The 19418-nt window shown below is 50.8% G+C and overlaps 1 protein-coding gene across 1 annotated transcript in view; it reads left to right on the forward strand.

The window, feature by feature from the left end:
* Positions 1 to 19418, forward strand: part of Sox13 (SRY-box transcription factor 13) — a 43932-nt gene that overhangs the window by 12633 nt on the left and 11881 nt on the right. The gene's annotated exons all lie outside the window — the stretch shown is intronic.

Genomic DNA, 19418 nt, shown 5'->3' on the forward strand with positions numbered 1-19418 from the left:
AGGGGCTCACAAAAAGACAGACTCAGCTCACAGCACCCAGGTTCCATATAGCATTCCTGGTGTCCTTCATTCATGTCAGCATGATGTGGGATACTGTTCTGCCAGTTAAAATGAGGACCTCCCCAGAGACTCAGGAGGGAGCCCTGATGGGTGAGAAGGAGGAGCAGGCAGAAACCAGGCAGAACAGTAGAAGTTAGACAGAGCCCACCCGGCTCAAACGTTGGGCCCAGGCCACAATGCCGGGACTTTGTTAACAATGGGGAAACAGAGGGTGTTTCAGAGAACTTTGAGAATGGGTGGCTGGTCCATTCAGGCTGAAGTGTCTCTTATTGTCCTAGGAAAATTCCCAGCAGCCTCTGTTCTCTTCCTTCCCATTTGAAGCCATTGTTGCTGCCGTCCCATTGTGCTGAATGACTGGTGACTGAGGACCTTGCCTTTACTTGCCAAGGCTCAAGGGTGTGGGCTCAGGCTAGCAGCTGTGGGGCCACGTTGCTCTACCCAACCCATGGTGCCCAAGGCTTTTGGGTGTCACCACCTCGTCTAAGACGCCCGCATGTTCAGGCTTTCTGACGAATGGGCAGGTGATATTTCAGGCCAATCTCTCCGTGTCCGTTTTAGAAGGCAATGATTTGGTGGTCAGCATTTTTTGAGGCAGGGTCTCGGGTAACCCAGACGGCTTTTGAGCTGTGTGGTTGAGGATGACCACGAACTGCTGACCCTCCCGCCTCTACCTCTCCAGTGCGTGCCTAACAGGTGCTATCATGCCCTGCCTGGTTGGATGTATATTTTGACCTCATTGTGTGAGAATGATTGAGTGTGGTGGGAAATGAGGCAGCCAAGCTCTCTCTGGAGACTTCTGTGGGACCTAATGAAGTTGGGGATTGTGGGGGGAGGAACAACAGGCAGGCCTATTCCCCATCCCTCTGTCGCTGGATGGTGAGACAGAGTGAGATGCCTGAACTATGATTTCTGGCAAGTATCGGAATGGATCTGTCTGTCTGTCTGTCTGTCTGTCTGTCTCTCTCTCTCTCTCTCTCTCTCTCTCGATACATTTATTAGATTTTAAAGGGAAAACGCCTTGGCAGGTAAGCCGTGACTCTCAGCAGCCGCTCAGAAGAGGAGAATGGAGGAGGGAAGGGGAAGTGCCTTGGGACTTGAGTTGAGCCATCATGGAGGTCAGCTAGCCACATGCCGGCCAAGCAAACACACGGCAGGGAGGGCGGCTTTAGAGGAAAAAAAAATAAAGAACCCCAAAGAACCAGAGAAATCTTGCTTACAACAGAGACGGAAGAAAAGGAGATTGCTAACACTTTTGTGAGTGATTCAGAGGAGCAGGCAGACTTAACGAGGCTCGGAGGCTGTTTTCCTTAGAGCAGAGTTTTCTCACAGTGGAAAAAGGAGTGACAAAAGATAAAAGGATTCAGAGAAGGGATACCTGTGTACTCGCTCTTCTTCTGTGGCGATGATGGAGCGGGCCAGCCACTGAGGCTTGTCCTGGGCAGAGATAGAACTATCCTGGGCCCTGACAGGATGCCATCCGGTACCCAGGTCATGCTGTCTGGAAGATGTAGTGAGAGAGGAGTACCTCTCCAGGGATGGTGGGCACAGACGTTGCATCCACAGTGCCTTCTTCAGCTTCCCGCAGCCTTCTTCCTTTGGATGCAGGAAGCAGATACACTGTACACCCCGGCCATGTTCTCTTTCAAGTGCCAGCCACCCTGTTCATCAACAGTTGTATGCGATAAGTGCCCACCGTGGAGCCTGGTCTGGAGGGATCTCATCCAGGCTGGCTGCTGTGCCCACAGTGTTATCAATGACCATTTCACCCAAAGCAACCAATGAGACCTGCGGTTCTGAGCATCTCCAGACAGGCTGGGGTGAGGACCCTGAAAGAATAAACTCACACGGTAGGTGTGACAAAAATAAAAAAAATAACAGCTGGACTCAGGACATTGCCTGACATCCAGTCTTCTTTAGTTCTCCCCAGGTAGAAGCCAGTGGAAGCTCATACACAATGCTGGAAGCTGGGCTGTGTGTTTTAATCATTTTTAATGCTCAACAGCCTGTAGCTAACCTTTGGACCCTGATGCTGGACACTGCAAGAGACCCCTTCCTCCTCAGGTTATGGTGGCAGGGAGAAGTCTTGCCCGGTCACTGTCCCTGCTACGTGCGGGTTCCACACATGGCAAGCATTCACCAGGGCTTGGAGAGTCCATGAGACGTGGCCTCTTCGAAGAGGTCCTGGTCTGTGGTTTGGGATTTGGAGTCAAGCTGGTGTGGGGATCACATCCTGATCCCCCACCTCTTAGTCTCCATTCCCTTGCGTTCGAAGTGTGTCTGGCTCGCAAGTCAGCCCTGTTAAAGATTCCAGAGATGTCCAAGTAAAGGGATGCATGCCACTGAGGATGGCTGTGAATGGGAACAGACACAAAATCGTAAACTTACTGAAAACGACTCGGATGTCGTTGCCATGTTTTTGTGAATTGCTTGTGTGGTTCTGTAGATGACAGCACAGCGCTAAGATGGTGAGCACGAGCCCTTTGCGATCACCCAGTAGATGACTGTGCCTGTTCAGTGCTGAGTCCTTTCCCATGTGGCCTGCCCTGCTCCTGCTGGAAGTTGGGGCCTTAGCATTAGCATACGTCTTCACCCACCCCTTCCCCGCCTTTCATCAAAGGCAGGAGCCCCTCACCTGCAAGTTAATCATTGGGAGAAGTAATAACTGACTCTTTGTGCAAATGTCTGGGTGATGTGGGGCCAGACCCTTCTGTGAACTGAAGGTGTCCAGATGACTGGGAGTGCACAGGGCTGTGTAAATCAAGTACTTGGACGGAAAATGAGCGTGCTGAGCCCCTCCCCCACCCTGTCTCAAGCAGGGAAGGGTCTTTTGACTACTTTTGTACGGAGGGGAAAGCGGAGGCTTGAGGACGTTAAGAGGTAAGGCCAGAATTGCATCCGGAGGGGGGTCACCTCTGGGCAGGCCCTCTCTAAACACTCAGAACGCTCACTCTACCCTTCTCGCACTCCTGCAGTTCCGTGTAGTCAGGGCTCTTAGGGTGGATAGTCCCGAGCCGGGAGGAAGAGGGTTAAATTCTTCCTGAGTGCAGAGCCTGGCTTTTCCAGTGACCCCATCACTGACCCCCTGCCCTCCCCTGGGTCAGGTCTGCAGACTGTTGGGGGAGGGAAGCCACAGAAGGAACTTCAGCCGCTCTGATGGATAAGAAATGCCCCAGGGTTGCCTCCTCTCTCTTTCATCAAACAGGGGTGGATGAAGATGCTGGTGGCTTTCCAGTCAGCATAGAAAGTCCCTAGGGTCGTTGGGGTAGGCTGCCATCGGAAGGGCCCGCACGCTTTAATCAGGCTACAGAATACAGGCTGCTCTGGGGATACAGCAAGCCCTTAGATATGTTCTCAGCCAGGAGGGAATGAGCATTGGTTTTGTCTGTAAAACACTAGATTAAAGAAAAAAAATCAGAAAATGAAGCTTCAGATGGCCCTTAGGTCTGGCGGGACTTCGGAGCCAGCTTGCGATTTCTTGAGGAGGAAAAGGTGGCTGAAGGAAGCTGGTGTTGTTGACCTCAAGTGGATTATCCCCCTGAAAATTGGGACAGTGGCCGTCTGGTCCCCAGTGACTCCTCTGCACAGGGCAGCTGCGGTGTCACTTCACCGTCCTGTGTCCTCTGTAGACAGCGGGGCACGCAGAGGTGACCTTATTTCATAGCCCAGCGTGTGCGGCGAACCCACAACGGAGCTGTTCTGGAAATTAGGGGTCTGGCTTCCAAAAGGTCGCCCTAGAGGGACCGGTGAAGAAGGGGTTTCCAGGAAAGGCAGCCTCCTGCTCCCCAGCTAGAGAAGCTAAGCTCACCCGTGTCGTGTCTATGATACAGGGAGAGGCAGCAGGGAGAGACTACAATGGCAGAGCTGGGCACACATTGTCTGGCTCTGGCAATTTCTAGACTCTTCAGTTAGTGACTTTAATTATGGCCTTCTGAGCAGCCTGCTGCCCTCCGGACTCGGTCTCAGAGGCTAGTCACCAGTCAGCGGAGCTGGGAGCTCTTGTCTATATGTGGATTAAGGGGGTGTGGAGTTCAGTTTGTTTAACAGTTTCTTACTGGTTGTTGTGTGGGAGCACACGTGTGTGTATATGGGGGGTACTAGGTATGGAACCCCCGGCCTTGACACATGCTATGAAAAGGGGGGGGGGAGCAATCCCACCCAGCACTCAAGAAGCTCAGGTAGGAGGATTAACATTAACATGGCGCCAGTCTGGACTATAGATTAAGGCCTCGTCTCTACAAAGCATAAAAAGTATGTTAAAATATGCATGCGTCAGAGCCAACCATTGTAGTTCAAGGGTGTTTTCTGCCTTCACGTTGTCATACGACAGTCACCGACCCCGCCACCCCTCCCCTGCACAGGTTATTTACCCTGAAACTGGCCAGTCATGTTACCCCGAAACTGGCCAGTCGTGGAATTCTCCGTCACGCTCCTCCCTGTCCCTGTGGCCCCTGCATTCTGAGTCCCTCACAGGTGACAGCACACAGAGATGGTCCTTTACATGTGTGGCTCTTCTCACTTAGCGTGTTTCATGGTTCATTCAGGCTGCAGTGTGTCACTTCCTTCCTTCCTAAGGCCAGGAATCCGCTGTATCTGTAAGCGACGTATTGTTGGTTTGCTTCCGCTTTTTGGTTGTCTGTTTTGCTCTAGAGGAAGAGCTTGCTTTCAGTCCTTGGGGCTGTATATACCTGGAAGGGGTTGCCGGATCGTGTGGGGATTCTGAGGGGCCACCATGCTAGTTTCCAAAACAACCTCACTTTATCTTCCCCGTCCTAGCTGATACTCATTTCCATCTTGAAAACAAAACGAAACAAAAAGCGTCCTTTGGGGACTGAGGAGAGGCCTCAGTGGGTAAAGGTGCTTGCTGCGCTAGCGCGACGACTTGATTTCAAGTTCCCATGCCCTTTAAAACATGCCCTGGGTTGTTGCGCGTGTCCGTAACCCCAGGTCTGGGTGGGTGGACAGTGTGGAGACACCATTCCTGGTGTTTGCTTGGCTGCCAGCCTATTTCAAGATGGGGGCCAGAGCAGTCCTGTGCCCCTCATTTGACAGGAAGATAGTGTAGATAGAGTCGGGGTTTGTCTCCGGACCCTGCAGGAGCTGTCAGCAGGTCACAGAACTCCTCACCTGTTCTCAGCTGGGCTCCATGGCCTGGGGACCCTGTCTGCCAGGCTTGCTGTGAGCCTCCCTAAGCTGGGGACACAGGAGTGGGGCTGTTTGGAGCTCCACGTGCTAGCTCTCCTTGGCCGCAGTGAGCTTTAGAGAAGGGTTTCGTCTGTCCGCCAGTGTCTGGGTTCAGCCTCTTAGTTGCCGTTGGCTGTGACTTTTGCCTCCTCCTCCTCCTATCTTGTGTCCTCATCGGTAGGAGAGGTGATTGATAGGAACTGTTTCACAGGGCTGATGAATGACACGGCAGAGCTGAAGCTGACACTCCACATTGTTAGTCAGTTCCTGTTTCCTGGTTGACAGGCTGCCTGGGCTTAGATCTCCTCAGTGCCCGTTTCTCCTTAACCACTGGTGCCCACCTCCAACAATTCCTCTGAAGTTAACAGGAGTAAAAACCATTTGAATAATGCCGGGCATGAAGTAAACACTCAAGAAAAGTTAGCTGTAGTTGGAGGTCCTCAGCCACACATACCAGGGTGACTCAACCTCTCTCTATAGCTGCCGTCTGCAAACTTGCCTGATTGCCTAATACTCATGGTTTAAAAAAATGTTTTGGATGTCAGCACTGCAAGTGTCTTCTTGGTGCTGCCTCAAGATCCCTCCCCTTGCTCACCAGTCATCTTACCCCTTGGCCTCAGTTTCCACAGAGTGTCGGTGGTTGAAGCCTCACCTGGGGCAGGGCAGACGGCAGGGAACGCTGGCCACTTTGGGGCTGCTTGTTGAATGCTTCTAGATGGAACCTCGGTGATAAGATGGCTGCCTCCTCCTTGCTTCCCCGAGCCTTTGAAAACAAACAGGGCTGGAGACATGGCTCAGTGGTTAAGAGCACAGACTGTTCTTCCAGAGGTCCTGAGTTCAATTCCCAGCAACCACATGGTGGCTCACAACCATCTGTAATGGGATCAGATTTCCTCTTCTGGTGTGTCTGAAGACAGCTACAGTGTGCATAATAAATCTTTAAAAAAAAAAAAAAGAAGAAGAGGGTTTGGCTTTGGATACAAGACCCAGAGGAGCTGGATGTAACCGGAAAGCTTCCTTCCTGGAGACTTCATGGTAGTAGGAGGGCACCGTCGAAACAGTCCTATCCAGCTATGCTGCCGGCGCACCCCAGCATAACTTCAGGTGCAGTAGTGGCAAACGTCCCTTGGTGGTAACCAACGGCTCTTTACTGAGATTTAAGATGGCTCAGTAAGAGAGAAATCATGACTGTACTAGAAATCTAGATGACTACTGGGGGCTAGTGAAGTCATGGATTTTGAAAGGAGAACCTCCAACCACAACTACACCAGCATAATCCCTAACCCCGTTCTAAATATTGATCCTCACACTCCCAGACAGTGTTCCTTTATCAAGGAAACTTCTCTCCGTTTCTTTAAAGAAAACTACAATTGCTCAGAATGCAGGCTTGTGAAGCCCAGACCCAGTGGATAGATGATACATTTACAGCTCCTGAACCTAGGGTTCGGGGGTCATTGCAGAAGAGGGACTGGGAAGATTGGGAGAGCCGGAAGAATAGGAAATGTACTGTAAGGCTGTGTCTCCTGGAGATGTCAGAAACCACACCCACGAAGTCTCTCACCAACACGGCTGCCTGATGCGAGCTGAATAGGGATGACACAGATAGACTTGCTAATGTGGAAGGGCAAAAGCTCTCGAGGCCTCAACCCCACTCAAAGGACTCCAGGCAACCAAAGAATGCTGAGAGCAGGAGAAATCACCTTCCCCAGGACGAGCACACGTGCAGGTGACATCATACAGACTGACCAGGGTGTGATTATTTAGAATGCATTTGAAAATGGGGGGCTGGGGTGGAGAAGCAGGCAGATATCTGTGATTTTTGAGGCCAGCCTGGTCTATATAGTGAGTTCCAGACTGCTAGGGAGGCCCTGTTGACAAGGGGAGGGGCCGTTTATAGTAAGAGCTGTTGCCACAGTGTCTAGGAGGACTTTCTACCACATCTGTATTTTCTCCACGGCGCCCATCCTATTAGTGATAGATAAGATAAAGCTAAAAGAACACATTAAACAGAATAGGAAAAAAAATGGAGGAGAGAAGAGAAGGGAAGGCCCAGGGCGTAAGAGCGTCTGTTGCTTTTTCAGAGGACCCTGATTCGATTCCCAGCTTTTTACTGTGCTCTGCTGTAACTCTAGTCTCAGGGCACTAGGCACCCTCTTCTGGCCTCTTTGAGTGTCAGGCACACACATGCGACAGACAGACAGACATCCAGGCAAAAGTTAAAGGGGAGGACCCTGGGGTTTCAGCCCACTTTGCACGACTGCAAGCTCACTGTTTCACCTGACACCACCTGGTAGTTTGAAAGAAGACCTAGAGCTCAGTCTGCAGAGTCTGATCTGGGTTACAGGGATCTCTTTCCCTTGGCGCCGGCCACTCTTGACAAGTGTCGCTAAGACGAAGCCATGTGCTGCCCAGCCCCGACATGGTAGAAGGTCTGTGTAGCAAAGGTGGAATTCCTCTTGCATGATGGGTAAACACAGTTCACTGGGGATCGTCTCGATCATTCCCCTCTGTGGCCATCCTTTTGTCTCCGTGTTCCCTTTGTTCTTGGGCTTGGCATGTCACTGCCTGGGTTAATGGAATGGTGTTTCACACTGGTGAGCACCAGAGGCAAGCGATGTTTTCTGAGGAGCTGGTGAGTTCTGACAAGATGTGTTACCCCAGACAGAGAAGATGCAGTAGTTCATGTCCGGTGTGGTGGTTGGTTCAGATAAGCAGGGCCTTCTGTTCACGTGGGCTTCCTTCACGAGTCTGTATCCTGCCTGTCCCCACCGTGGGTATCCATCAGATGGCTTGGAGTACTTGTCAGAGAGACGTCAGGTTGTTGGGGATACCAAAAGGACATGTAGGGCACCAGTTCTGTGGGCACACCTGTAACAGCTACCACGGAGGCAGGAGGATCAAGGCCAGTCTGAGATCCTATCTCAGAAATATCAAGAGCTCTGACGAGAACAGGAAGAGTAAACAGAGAGAGGGAGTATAGGAAGGAAAAGCTAAAATTAAGGGACATTTGAGGAGTAGTATGGAAGACACTACAGTAGAAGCGTCTTAATACACACACACACACACACACACACACACACACACACACAAAACACACACACACTGGCTGCTCTTCCAGAGGTCCTGAGTTCAATTCCTGCAATCACATGGTAGTTTATAACCATCTGTAATGGGATCTGATGCCCTCTTCTGGTGTGTCTGAAGATAGCTATGGTGTATGCATATACATAAAATAAGTAAATCATACACACACACACACACACACACACACACACACACACACACACACACACACACACACATCTAAGTGGAATCACCAAGTAATGGAGAGACAAAGCCCCAACTAGAAATCTCTTGCCACCAAATGAAACCTCCAGGGTCAGCAGTGGGTTATATCTAGTTGAGTTGAGTTGCTGGCCAAAGAGGCACCATGGAAGCACCCAGACAACCCAGACTACTGCCCAGGCCGCTGGCTGTTGCCCACAGAGGTGAAGCACAGTTGCTGAAGACAACCCCTACACAACCCACTGGCCACAGGGAAGCAGGGCTGGCGCCTGCCTAGAGCCATCACCCTACTGACTCATGTTCACAGAACTGAACGGTACTCTGCACGCTATCAGAGGAGAAAGGTAAACACCCGTGCAGGGACAAACCCTTAATCGACAATGGCGACCTGCCCATAAGATACACTGCTGCCGTAGACACACAAGTGTGTGGGAGTAACCAACTGTCTGATTAGAATCCATGCTCCACGCTGCTTGGGTGGCACAGAACCTGAGGCTTAGTAGGGCCACGGGGAGTCAAGCACTGCTATTCTGCTAAAGGAACACAGCAAGAAAAGACTGGTAAGGACACCGCTACACTCGCCAGTCAGCGCTTTGGCTGACATCATCCGGGAAGCTTCTTCCTGCAGTAGACGCAAGATACAGAGACCCACAACTGCCCAGTGTGCAAAGAGTGAGAGCCCTCGGAACACTCAGTCCTAAATGGGATGTCTCCATCAGATTCTCTCCCCTCGGGGTTCAGCGAAGTCTGCAGACGAGGAGGCAGAGAGCGTAAGAGCCAGTGGGAACGGAAGACCGACCCCCAAGGAAGCAAGGCCTTCTAGACGCAGCAGGACTGATGCACGTATGAACTCAAAGCCTGGCACATACAGGGCTCTGCACAGGTCCGTACCAGATGGGGGCCCAGCGCTGAGAGGGAAGTAGACACAAGACCCCATCCCTCAGCCAGAAGCTGTCTCTAGGTGATAAACTGCTGGTGAAGGAAAAATTAGTCCTCTTCAAATTAGTCCTACTGAGTGTACAAAGTACCCCCCTAAGGGTAGGCCTCATGTCCAGTAGTAGATGGCCCACACGAAATGAGCTTACTGGTATTTTTTTGGAGTGTTTTTTTTAATTTTTGGCTCCTTGTTTTCTGCTAAACAAGTTTTGTCCTATTATAGTTTTTTTTTTAATTTTATTATTTATTTTAGATGCCTGTCTTCTAATGAGAAAGAGAGGGGTGGGTTTGGGTGGGTGGGAAGGCAGGGGAAGATCTAGGAGGAGGGCAAATCGATTAGAATATGTTGTATGAAACAGTCTCTTTTCAGTTTAAAAAAAAAAGAAAAAAATTACAAAAATAATGCAAACCTGAACTCAAAAAAATTAGAGGCTGAGGTGCTGTAGCTGACTAACGGAGCTCTTGACAAGCATGCATTAAACCCTGGGTTCCATCCTTGGCTGGGTGTGTGTGGGGGGGGATATGGGGGGATGGACACACCAACGGAAGTCATCTTGAGTAAGGGTGTGAGAGAGAACCAAAGGATGGATATCTTCTCGGTGAAGGCAGACTTGTATCTTTGCTTGTCTGACCGTCTAAGGATAGCGATGCAGGTTCAGGGAGCAGAGTCATTGTTTGTGTTTGGAAAGCCCATCCCAGTCAGCCTGGAGAGCTGTCACGGTGGCTCGAGCTGTATTTGTTCTCTTTATCTTTTTCATTTTCCTGCAATATCGGGACTGGAACCTCACACCTGCAGGGCCAGTGCTCTACCAGTGAGAGGGAGCATTCCCGAGAGCTAGCACCCTATAGCGCATCACTTGGGAGAGTGCAGGGGTCTTAGGAGTCATGTGCCTGGAGTCTGAAAGACCAATTATTCCCCTCACTATTTCAGGAAAGGTCTAGGGAGCCCTTCTTGCTTCTCTTACTCCCCGGTCCCCAACCATGTGTGTGGCTAGATTCTTGAAGCGTGTATTACCGTTGTAACCACAAAGCAGGTATTCGATACTTTGTATACAGGAAGGAGCAGAGGGGGTTTTTGTTGTTTTAAAAGGCGATTTCTTATAGCCCAGGGTACCCTGGTACTTCCAATCCTTCAGCTTCACCTCCAAAGTGTTCTGTTGAAACAGTCTCCCCTCCCCCCTTCCTCCTCAAAGAGAGTTTATGCAGTCCTGGCTGTCCAGGAACTTGCTCTGCAGATCAGGCTATCTTTGAACTCATGGACATCCACCTGCCTCTGCTTTGTGTGTCACCAATTCCCCCCCTTCCCCAATGTCTTGGTTTGTTTGTTTCGTGATTTAATTTTATTTTATGTGCATTGGTGTTAGGGTGTCAGATCCCCTGGAACTGGAGGTACAGATAGTTGTAAACTGCCACGTGGGTGCTGGGAATTGAACCCAGGTCTTCTGAACCCAGTTTCTTTTGAATACTTTTTCCTCATCCAAAACTCAGTCAAGAACTGACCTTGTGAACCTTGAACATAGCGGTCAGTTTGTCTTTATTGGGCTAAAACATCGGGGTAGTGGGAGAATGACTGGGCACCAACCAGAGGATGCAAGATGTAGGCTTGGTGTTAATGAGTGACTTCAGACCACCTCTGCCAGGTAGGATGTCCCAGCCCCCGGCTTCTGTAGTGTTCTTTGGAGAAAGAGACTGCAGCATCCTGTAGTGCCTGTGGCTAAATCGTACTGTAACCGCTCGGATTTTGTTTCTCCTTCCTTGGGCTAATGCCCAGACCTGTTCCTAGTGAGCTTTTGATAAGTTTGACGAGTCCCTGCTGGAAAGGTCTAGAATTCTTCCCTTCCTGAGAGACAAGGATGGCCCAGTCATATTCTTGGTTCCGTTGGAATGAAGCATTCCTGGAGATGCCATCCACTCTCCAGACAAGATCTCCTGGGGACAATCACAGTGTCAACCCCAGCAGCACCTCAGAGATGTCCCCTCTCTCTCGAGTCTTCCTCTGTATTGACAAATGCACTGGTGCCTCCGTGGCTGGAAGACCATGTGGCCATCTCAGGTTCTGCCATTCCTCTCCGCCGTGGAGGGCTAAGAAAGCCCAGAGCAAAGTTGGGTTCTGAGCCAGAGGCACTCACTGGGTGGCCACCACCTTTCCCAGGCTCAGGGCAGCTAGCATTCCCACTGAGCCTCCATCAGCCGATGTGGATAGATACCCCTTGGCCAGCCAGTGGGATCTGTCAGTCCTGAGGCTGGAGTATTGGCTGTTCTTAGGCAGCTGAAAGACTTAAAGCAGCCACAGCTGGATCCCAGCCACCACAGGTCTGCTACAAGAAGGGGACCATCAGGAAAGGGCTGCCCTCAGCCTGCAGCCAGCCCAGCTCCCAGCCCTGAGTAAACACAGAGATAGGATCGGGTGGAGCCAGGAAGGTTCGTGGCAGGGTGCGGCCTGTGGGAAGAATGGCAGGATGTGGCACGGGGCACCATTCTGGGCACCCACGCCTTGGGACTATTGTTCAGGGCAGCCTGAGGCTCTCAACTCTCTGGGGTTTCAGAGGAAGTGACATTCCCTTTGGGACCAGGGCCTGCCCCACCCGTGTTACAGGGGCCTCTTTCCCTGGCGATGCCCTTGGCACCAGCCACTCTTGACAAGTTGGGGGGAAGGGCAGCCAAGGAAGTTTGCTATGCCCAGCGGCCCTCCTCGGAGGGTCTGCCCTGCTGTTGGCATCTGTCTTCCTGTGCCCTGGGTCTGAGTCACAGTCATGCGATGATAACATGAATCTCTCTCTATGCATCTAGATGTGTGGAGGGGATGGGAACTATGGTTCTGGAAGGAGGAAGGGCTGAGAGTGAAGATTTTTCTTTGATTCCATTTAGCTGGATCTGTCGGGAAGGAAGTAGCTGATGGTCCGTTTGGGGTACAAAGTCGTTGGCAGAGGGTGGGAGTAGGGGTGGGGAAACCTGCTTGAGGGGAGCATGGGGGCATACAGGTGGCGCTCTGCCCTTTGTCATCTTGGAGGGGCTTCTCCACCCCTTTATCCAGACACTGGATTCAAAGTCCCAGGCACCAGTTCAAGGGGGGAAGGTAGCTGAAGCCCCCTCCTCTTCGGGGATGGCACCCTTAAAGGATGCTGAGTGAAATAAAGTTAAAGAGAAGGAGTGTGGAAGACCCGTGAGTAGGGCTCCCTAAGAGAGAAGAGGGTGTAGAGGAGGCGTACGTTTCACCTTCTTGTTAGTGGAAGGTCTGACTGCAGTTCTGAAGTAGGGCGATCCCAACAAGCACAGAAACTTGACATCTCTAGGCCTCGGTATCTCCACTTATTTAAAAAAAAAAAAAAAAAAGTATGCTGGACAAGAGGGAAGGCCACAGATAACACAGGAGAACTTCTTGATGAGCCAGCCTCTGGTTGGCTCCTGACTAGGACTTGGGGTTAGGGTAGTTGTCTCTGGTGCGCTTTGGGCTTTGGGGCAGATGGAAAGAGGAAAATCCCCCTGAGAAAGTGTGCCTTGCACTTGCAAGGAGGGAGTTAAGAAAGCGATGGGGTCTTTAGCCCCTGGAAAAGAAGGGGCTTAGAGGAGGCTCTTACCTACCAGGTCTTTAAGAAAGCATTTATTGCCGCAGGGGAGAAAGCAAAAGGAGTGAGAGAGCTCGCTCTGCTGCTGGTGGGTGTTCTTCACGCAGGGGATGAACAGGGGACCAGCATCAGTCTCTTGGGCTCCAGGCACTGTGGTAGGACCTGAGGCTACAAGGATAAGTGCAGCAGGTGTATTTCTACCCAGTCTTGGTTGGGTTCCCAGGCTGTGGTGGGAGTCAGAAACATCAGGCACTCCAAGCCATCGCCGCCAGCTGTGATTGGTCCTTTGAAGACCACGTTCAAGGTGCCCCGAGAGTGTAAAACGGGCACATTCGAAAGGTTACCACTCCATCCTGGGTTCTCTTACTCCCGTTGTGCTGAAGGGGAAGCAGGCTCGAGGAAGTTATTTGCCCAAGACGATGGCACAGCAGTTGCTATCCAGAATTCGAGCACAGATACACCAGGTCTGTGTGACTCAGAGACATTTCTGCCATCCGCCTGACTCAGCACACGGAGCTGTTTACATACAGGTACAGGATGCTAGGCCTGTGTTATTTCACCCGCACAGACTCTGTGTGGTGTGGGTAACTGTCCCGTCTGCAGGAGAGGAGACAGGCAGAGAGGTCACGTTCACACAGGTCAGCCGAGATCAGACAAAAATGACAGACTCTAAAGGCTAGCCCCGATGCCGTGCTTGGGACACCTCCCTTTTCACCAGGGCAGGTAGGGAACCTTGCTTCTTTCAAGGCAAGGCAGTGATGAGTAGACCGTAAAGTAGGTAGGTGGTCCAGGACTCTGTTTCCCAGAGGTACAGCCCGGGGAGGTGCCCCCATGGTCTGTCTGTCTCCTAGGCCCTCAAGCTCAGACCAACCACGAGCCCTGCCCCTACCTGTGGTGAGTCAGGTGCCTGTGAGCATGGATGTGCCCTGATATGGGCAAGAGGATCTGGTAGGTTTACCTGAGGACACCAGGTTGAGATGGCAGGGCTCACAACTCCAACCAAACCTGCCTGATGTCACTAGGAGACATTTCCTTAGTTTACCAGTGCCTTGCTGGGAGTCCCAAGATGCCACTTCCTCATATCAGATAACCCCCAGTATTGGCTGAAGGTACTGGGTGGGCATGGGAGAACTGGAAAAGGGCATCAGCGGTAGGAGAAGGCCTGAGGGGAATGCCGGGACCCATGTACATGGTGTTGTGTCTCTTAGTAGATAGATGGATAGATGAATGGTGGACGGACAGACAGATAAAGATCGGCTGTGCTGCTCCGTGGTAGAGTACGCACTAGCCTGGTGAGGTCCTGGGTACACCCTCCATGGAAACCCCAAACAAACAAAATGATAAAAGCAATCAGATGACTCTTGGGTGCTGAGGCAGGTGGATCTTAAGTTCAGCCTGGCCTACAGTTAGGCCCTGTCTCAGGGAAAGATTTAAAAAAAAAAAAAAAAAAAAAAAAAGGTGAAATGAATGTCATGTCTTGTCTAGTGGTAGGAAAATGGCTCAGAGATTAAGCGTGGTTACTGCTCTTGCAGAGGACAAGCAAGCAGGTGGCTTACAACCACTTAGAATTCCAGCTCCAGGGGAATCCGACGCCTCTGCCTTCTTTCTGCGTGTGCATTTATGAGCGCACGCACACATACGGGGCACATGTAATTAAAAATAAAATAGACCTTTAAAAGATGTAAAAGAGGAACAAGAAGAGAGAACGTCTTATCTAACCTAACCCATCGGTTTGGACCCATAACCGGATTATGAACAGGCCAGTGCACCTGCGAGCCAAATTTTGGGACCCTTGGTGTGTTCGACATGGCACATTCCTACTACCCACACTGGCTGCATTGCCAGGGCTCAGTAGCCAAATGTAGCCCCAGTGCGACTGGTTCTGGGCAGTCAGGACAGGCAGTGGACTCTTCTGCCTCTCCCCTCAGTGGGGTGGATGGATGGGCAGCGCATCCAGTGGGACAGCATTTGGCCTCGGGCGTTCATCTGAGCGTGCTCTCTGGCAGCCGTGGCCGTGATTGCTTGGGCTGAGGTAGGAGTTGGAAGCCCAGAGGCTGGGCCTAATGAAGAAGAAAAACCCTTGGGACCCAAGGCTGGCCAGAGGAGGCGACCTGGTGGCAGCCAGTGGGTGTGGGACAGAGGTGGCTGAGAGCCGAGGGATCAGAAGCCCACAGGCCTTCATTGTGCGCCTGTCACACTTCCTCTGGCTTTATTGCTTTTGTCCAACACCCTATTGTCTGGTTTCCTTTTGTCCCAGCTTTCAGCACCACTGCCTTTTATTTTCCAGCCAGCCTGGTTGTTTTCATTTCTTTTGTCTGAAGTTCCTGAGAGGAAGGTTTTATTTTCAGTGGTTTGATTAATTCACAGCTTGAGCCCGGGTTTGTTTGTTATGTAATTGCTGCCCTCAGCTCCAGGATAATACCCCGCCCCCACTCCTGCCCCCTGCGGGGCCTGGCTCCCAGCCCCTCCCCAGCCGGATGGGCTTTGCTGCCTGCTTTCTGCAGGTTCTTCTGGCACCCCCAGGACCCATGGGCCAAGCTGGACTGGGGTCTCTTTTTCTCTCCAGGTGAGACGGGGACCAATGAGGATCCACTAGCCTGCAGTCTCTCCTGGCACCTCGCTCTCAGAAAGTGGGTGGGGGGAGTCTGCTGAGGTCCAGTCTGTAGGATACAATCAAATTAAATACACAGGCGCCAATTATAATATTCCTGTAACTATTCTTAAAACACCGTATGTGTTCTGTCGTATACAAAGCTGTAACATTGTATGATTCAATACACAGTGCCAGCGTGGTTGGTGTAATCTATAGACTGCAGTATACCCTGTACGGGATTGATGCGATATACAAATGCAGTAGTCCCTTTATTTTCAATCCACTGCGATCTGAAAGTATTAGATGGGAAGTTTTAGACGTAAATAATTCATAACGGGGTTTTTTTGGTCGTTGCCGTCGTCTCGCTTTAAATGTGTTTATTGTGCGTGTGAGAGGGAGGAGGAGGTATTTGTGTGTGGCGTGTATGGCAGTCAGATTGACAGTTCCGGAGTGGTTCTTACCGGCTTACGAGGCTTGCACTGTTGGGCGGCAAGCGCCTTTACCTACTGAGTCTTCTCGTTGGCCTAGTTTTGGAGTTTTTAAAACAGTCTCTCTAGGCCCAGGCTTTCCCTTAACTTGTTCTGTAGCCAAGAAGGATGGCCTCAAACTTGTGACCCTCCTGCCTCTCGACCTTCAGAGGACCACAGATGTGTACCACCATATCCAGTTTTTGTGGTTGTTTATTGAGATACAGTGTCTCTGTGTAGCCCTGGCTCTACTGGAACTCACTCTGTAGACCAGGCTGGCCTTGAACTCAGAAACCTGCCTCAGAAGTGCTGGGATTAAAGCCGTGTGCCATCACCCAGCTCATATTTGGTTTTGGCACACCCAGTGCTGGGATGGAGTCTATAACTTTGTACGTGCTAGGCAAACACTCTACCCCCGAATTACACTCCATCGATGTAGAATTTTAAACAGCATGAGCATACAGTCTCAGTAGCATGATGAAGTCTGGAACCTTCTGGGCTGTGGATCATCCTTGATCCAATGTATCCACACTGTCCTAGCGGCATCCCCTTGATCAGCTGTTGTAGCTGGTGGTGCTAGTGTAGCCCCTGTGTTCAGTCTACTCCTGGCTCACTCAACAGCGGCCCCAGCCTGCAGTGTCAGGAATGCTAGCATCCCAGCACCTGACTGGACAGGTGAAAGGTGAGGCTACAGCGATGGCTCATGAATTAAGAACACTTATTTGTCTTGCAGAGGATCCGGGTTCGGTTCTCAGCACCTACATGGTGGCTCATACCTCCTGTAGCTCCACTTAAGGGTATCTGATGCCTTCTCTGGCTTGCACGGGCACATGCATGTGCACAGACAGAGGGAAGAATTGTTTGCTAAAGTTGATAAAACCCAATGAGAAGGGGGTTGGGGATTTAGCTCAGTGGTAGAGTGCTTGCCTAGCAAGCGCAAGGCCCTGGGTTCGGTCCCCAGCTCTGGAAAAACAAAAAAACAAAAAAGCAATGAGAAGACATTGACTGTGGGATCATGAAAAAGGAAAAGGATTTTGTCATTTTTGTAAAAAAAAATTATATTTATTTATTTAATATGTGTGAGTGCACCGTCTCTCTCTTCAAACACACCAGAAGAGGGCATCAGATCCCACTACAGATGGTTGTGAGCCACCATGTGGTTGCTGGGAATTGAACTCAGGACCTCTGGAAGAGCAGTCAGTGCTCTTAACCGCTGAGCCATCTCTCCAGCCCATCCATGATTTTGTCCATTTTTGCTGCAACTCATTGCAAGTGAACAGCGTTGGTGTGACAATGACTTGTTAAGCTGGGAGTAGCATGGCTATAAGAATCTGCCGGAGGTGGGGGTGGGGGATGTGCCCATAGTGTGTCACACAGCCTCTCCTGTTTAAGGGTCTCCTACTGCATCTGATGGTTGCCCTATGCCTGCCCTGAGAACTGAATCCCTATGCATCTAAGTCCATTTATTTTCTACCATGGCAGAGACTGCTGTGTCACCCTACAGCAGGAGGCCACAGGAACACCAGTCAGCTAATAAGCTAATCAACTCAATCTTCCAATAACCCCACACACACACACACACACACACACACACACACACACACACACACACACACACACAACACCCCTCTCCCAGTGATGACATTAATCCATTTGTGAGGCAGAGGGTTTCTGAACCAATCACTTCCAATGATGCCTTACCTCCCAATATTTTTGCAAGAGGCCAAGTCCTTGTGTGCCACCGGAGCCCAGAGCACACCTCTGAGTGTTTGCCCGGGGACTGGGGAGGATGGGCAGCTACTGCTCTGGCCTTTCGCTTGACATCGTCAAGGAAACTAGTCTGCAAAGTTCGGCTGATGCTCGTCCTCTGGTGATGTTAAGCAGTCATGTGATAGGAGAGGAGGCAACTTTGCAGGAGAATCTACTAAGAGCATTGCAAGTTGGGCATGGTATAGCACAGGCCTGTCATCCTATCACTTGAGTTCAAGGCCATCCTCAGCTACATAGTTCAATACTAGCCTGGCTCTCCGAGACCCTGTCTTAGAAAGCAGACAAATGTAAAAACCCAAGCGGTAGGGACTGGTAAGATGGCCTGGTGGTTAGGAGCACTAGCTGCCCTTTCAGAGGGCCTAGATTAAGTTCCCAGCACCCATAGGTGGCTCACAACCATCGTAAACTCATGTTCTAGGGGGTCCAGTGTCCTGCTCTGGGCTCTGAGGTTACCAGGTATGAATGTGGTACACATATTTACATATAGGCAAAGTGCTCATACATATAAAATAAATATTTAAAAAATAATATTTCTGGAGGAAAATACAACTAAGGAACTGCTGAGATGGCTTAGCAGTCAGAGTGCTTGCTGCTCTACCGGGGACCAGAGGTCAGTTCCCAGCACCCACATCCGTTGGTGTAGCAGTTCCCAATCAACTCTACTCAAGGTGTCCTGGTGGTGGCTCCTCACTACCCGCCCCAATGTTCTTGAGTTCTCGAATAAAAGACAGACAGACAGACAGACAGACAGACAGACACACACACACACACACACACAGAGCCTTATGTTCTAATGCCTTAAACAACTCAATGGTTGGGCCACTTCCAACCTCCATGTGGCTAACACACTCCCTCCGGCATTCCAGAGTTATTACTTACTTAAAACCTGTATCCATCTTGGCTGCCCCCGACCCAGACCTGCGGCCATCTTGGGCTGAGTTCCCCAGCACCTACATAACATCTATGCTCTCTGTCCAGCACACCTCAAGCATGGCTTCTACTCCTTCCCTGGCATGGCAGCTATCTCCCTGCTCCTTCCTTAGTTCCACGCCCTGGAATCCTGAAGTCCTACCTCTGTCTTCCTGCCCAACCATTGGCAACTTTCTTTACCAGTCAGAACCAACTGGGCGGCGGGGGCAGGGTCAGGGTCCCTCGGGGTCTTAACATGCTGATGGTGGCTCACTGCCACCCTAACTCCTCCATCTTTAGGAGAGCTGATGCCTTCCTGTAGCCTCTCTTGGTATCCACCGGCACATATCCAGGCACATAACACATAATTTAAAAAAAAAATAAGAATAAATCTTTAAACACGAAGAAGAAAACTCCTCACCAAATCCACAAGCCTGGCATTACGAGTGTCAGTACCAGCAGGGCAGACTCCTAGAGAGCAGAACAGGGTGCCATTGGTCTGTATTTTTACGATTAGGCATGTGATGTACAGATATGGGTAAACATAAAAATATTTCGCTATGACTTGTCCCTGCAATGAGAAGCAGCAGCAGCTGGCTGTAGGTTTGTCGTCGAGTGGATGCTTAGCTGGCATGGGGTCCTAGGTTTGAT

The sequence above is a fragment of the Rattus rattus genome, chromosome 10 (assembly GCF_011064425.1).
Source record: "Rattus rattus isolate New Zealand chromosome 10, Rrattus_CSIRO_v1, whole genome shotgun sequence".
NCBI classification, from domain to species: domain Eukaryota; kingdom Metazoa; phylum Chordata; class Mammalia; order Rodentia; family Muridae; genus Rattus; species Rattus rattus.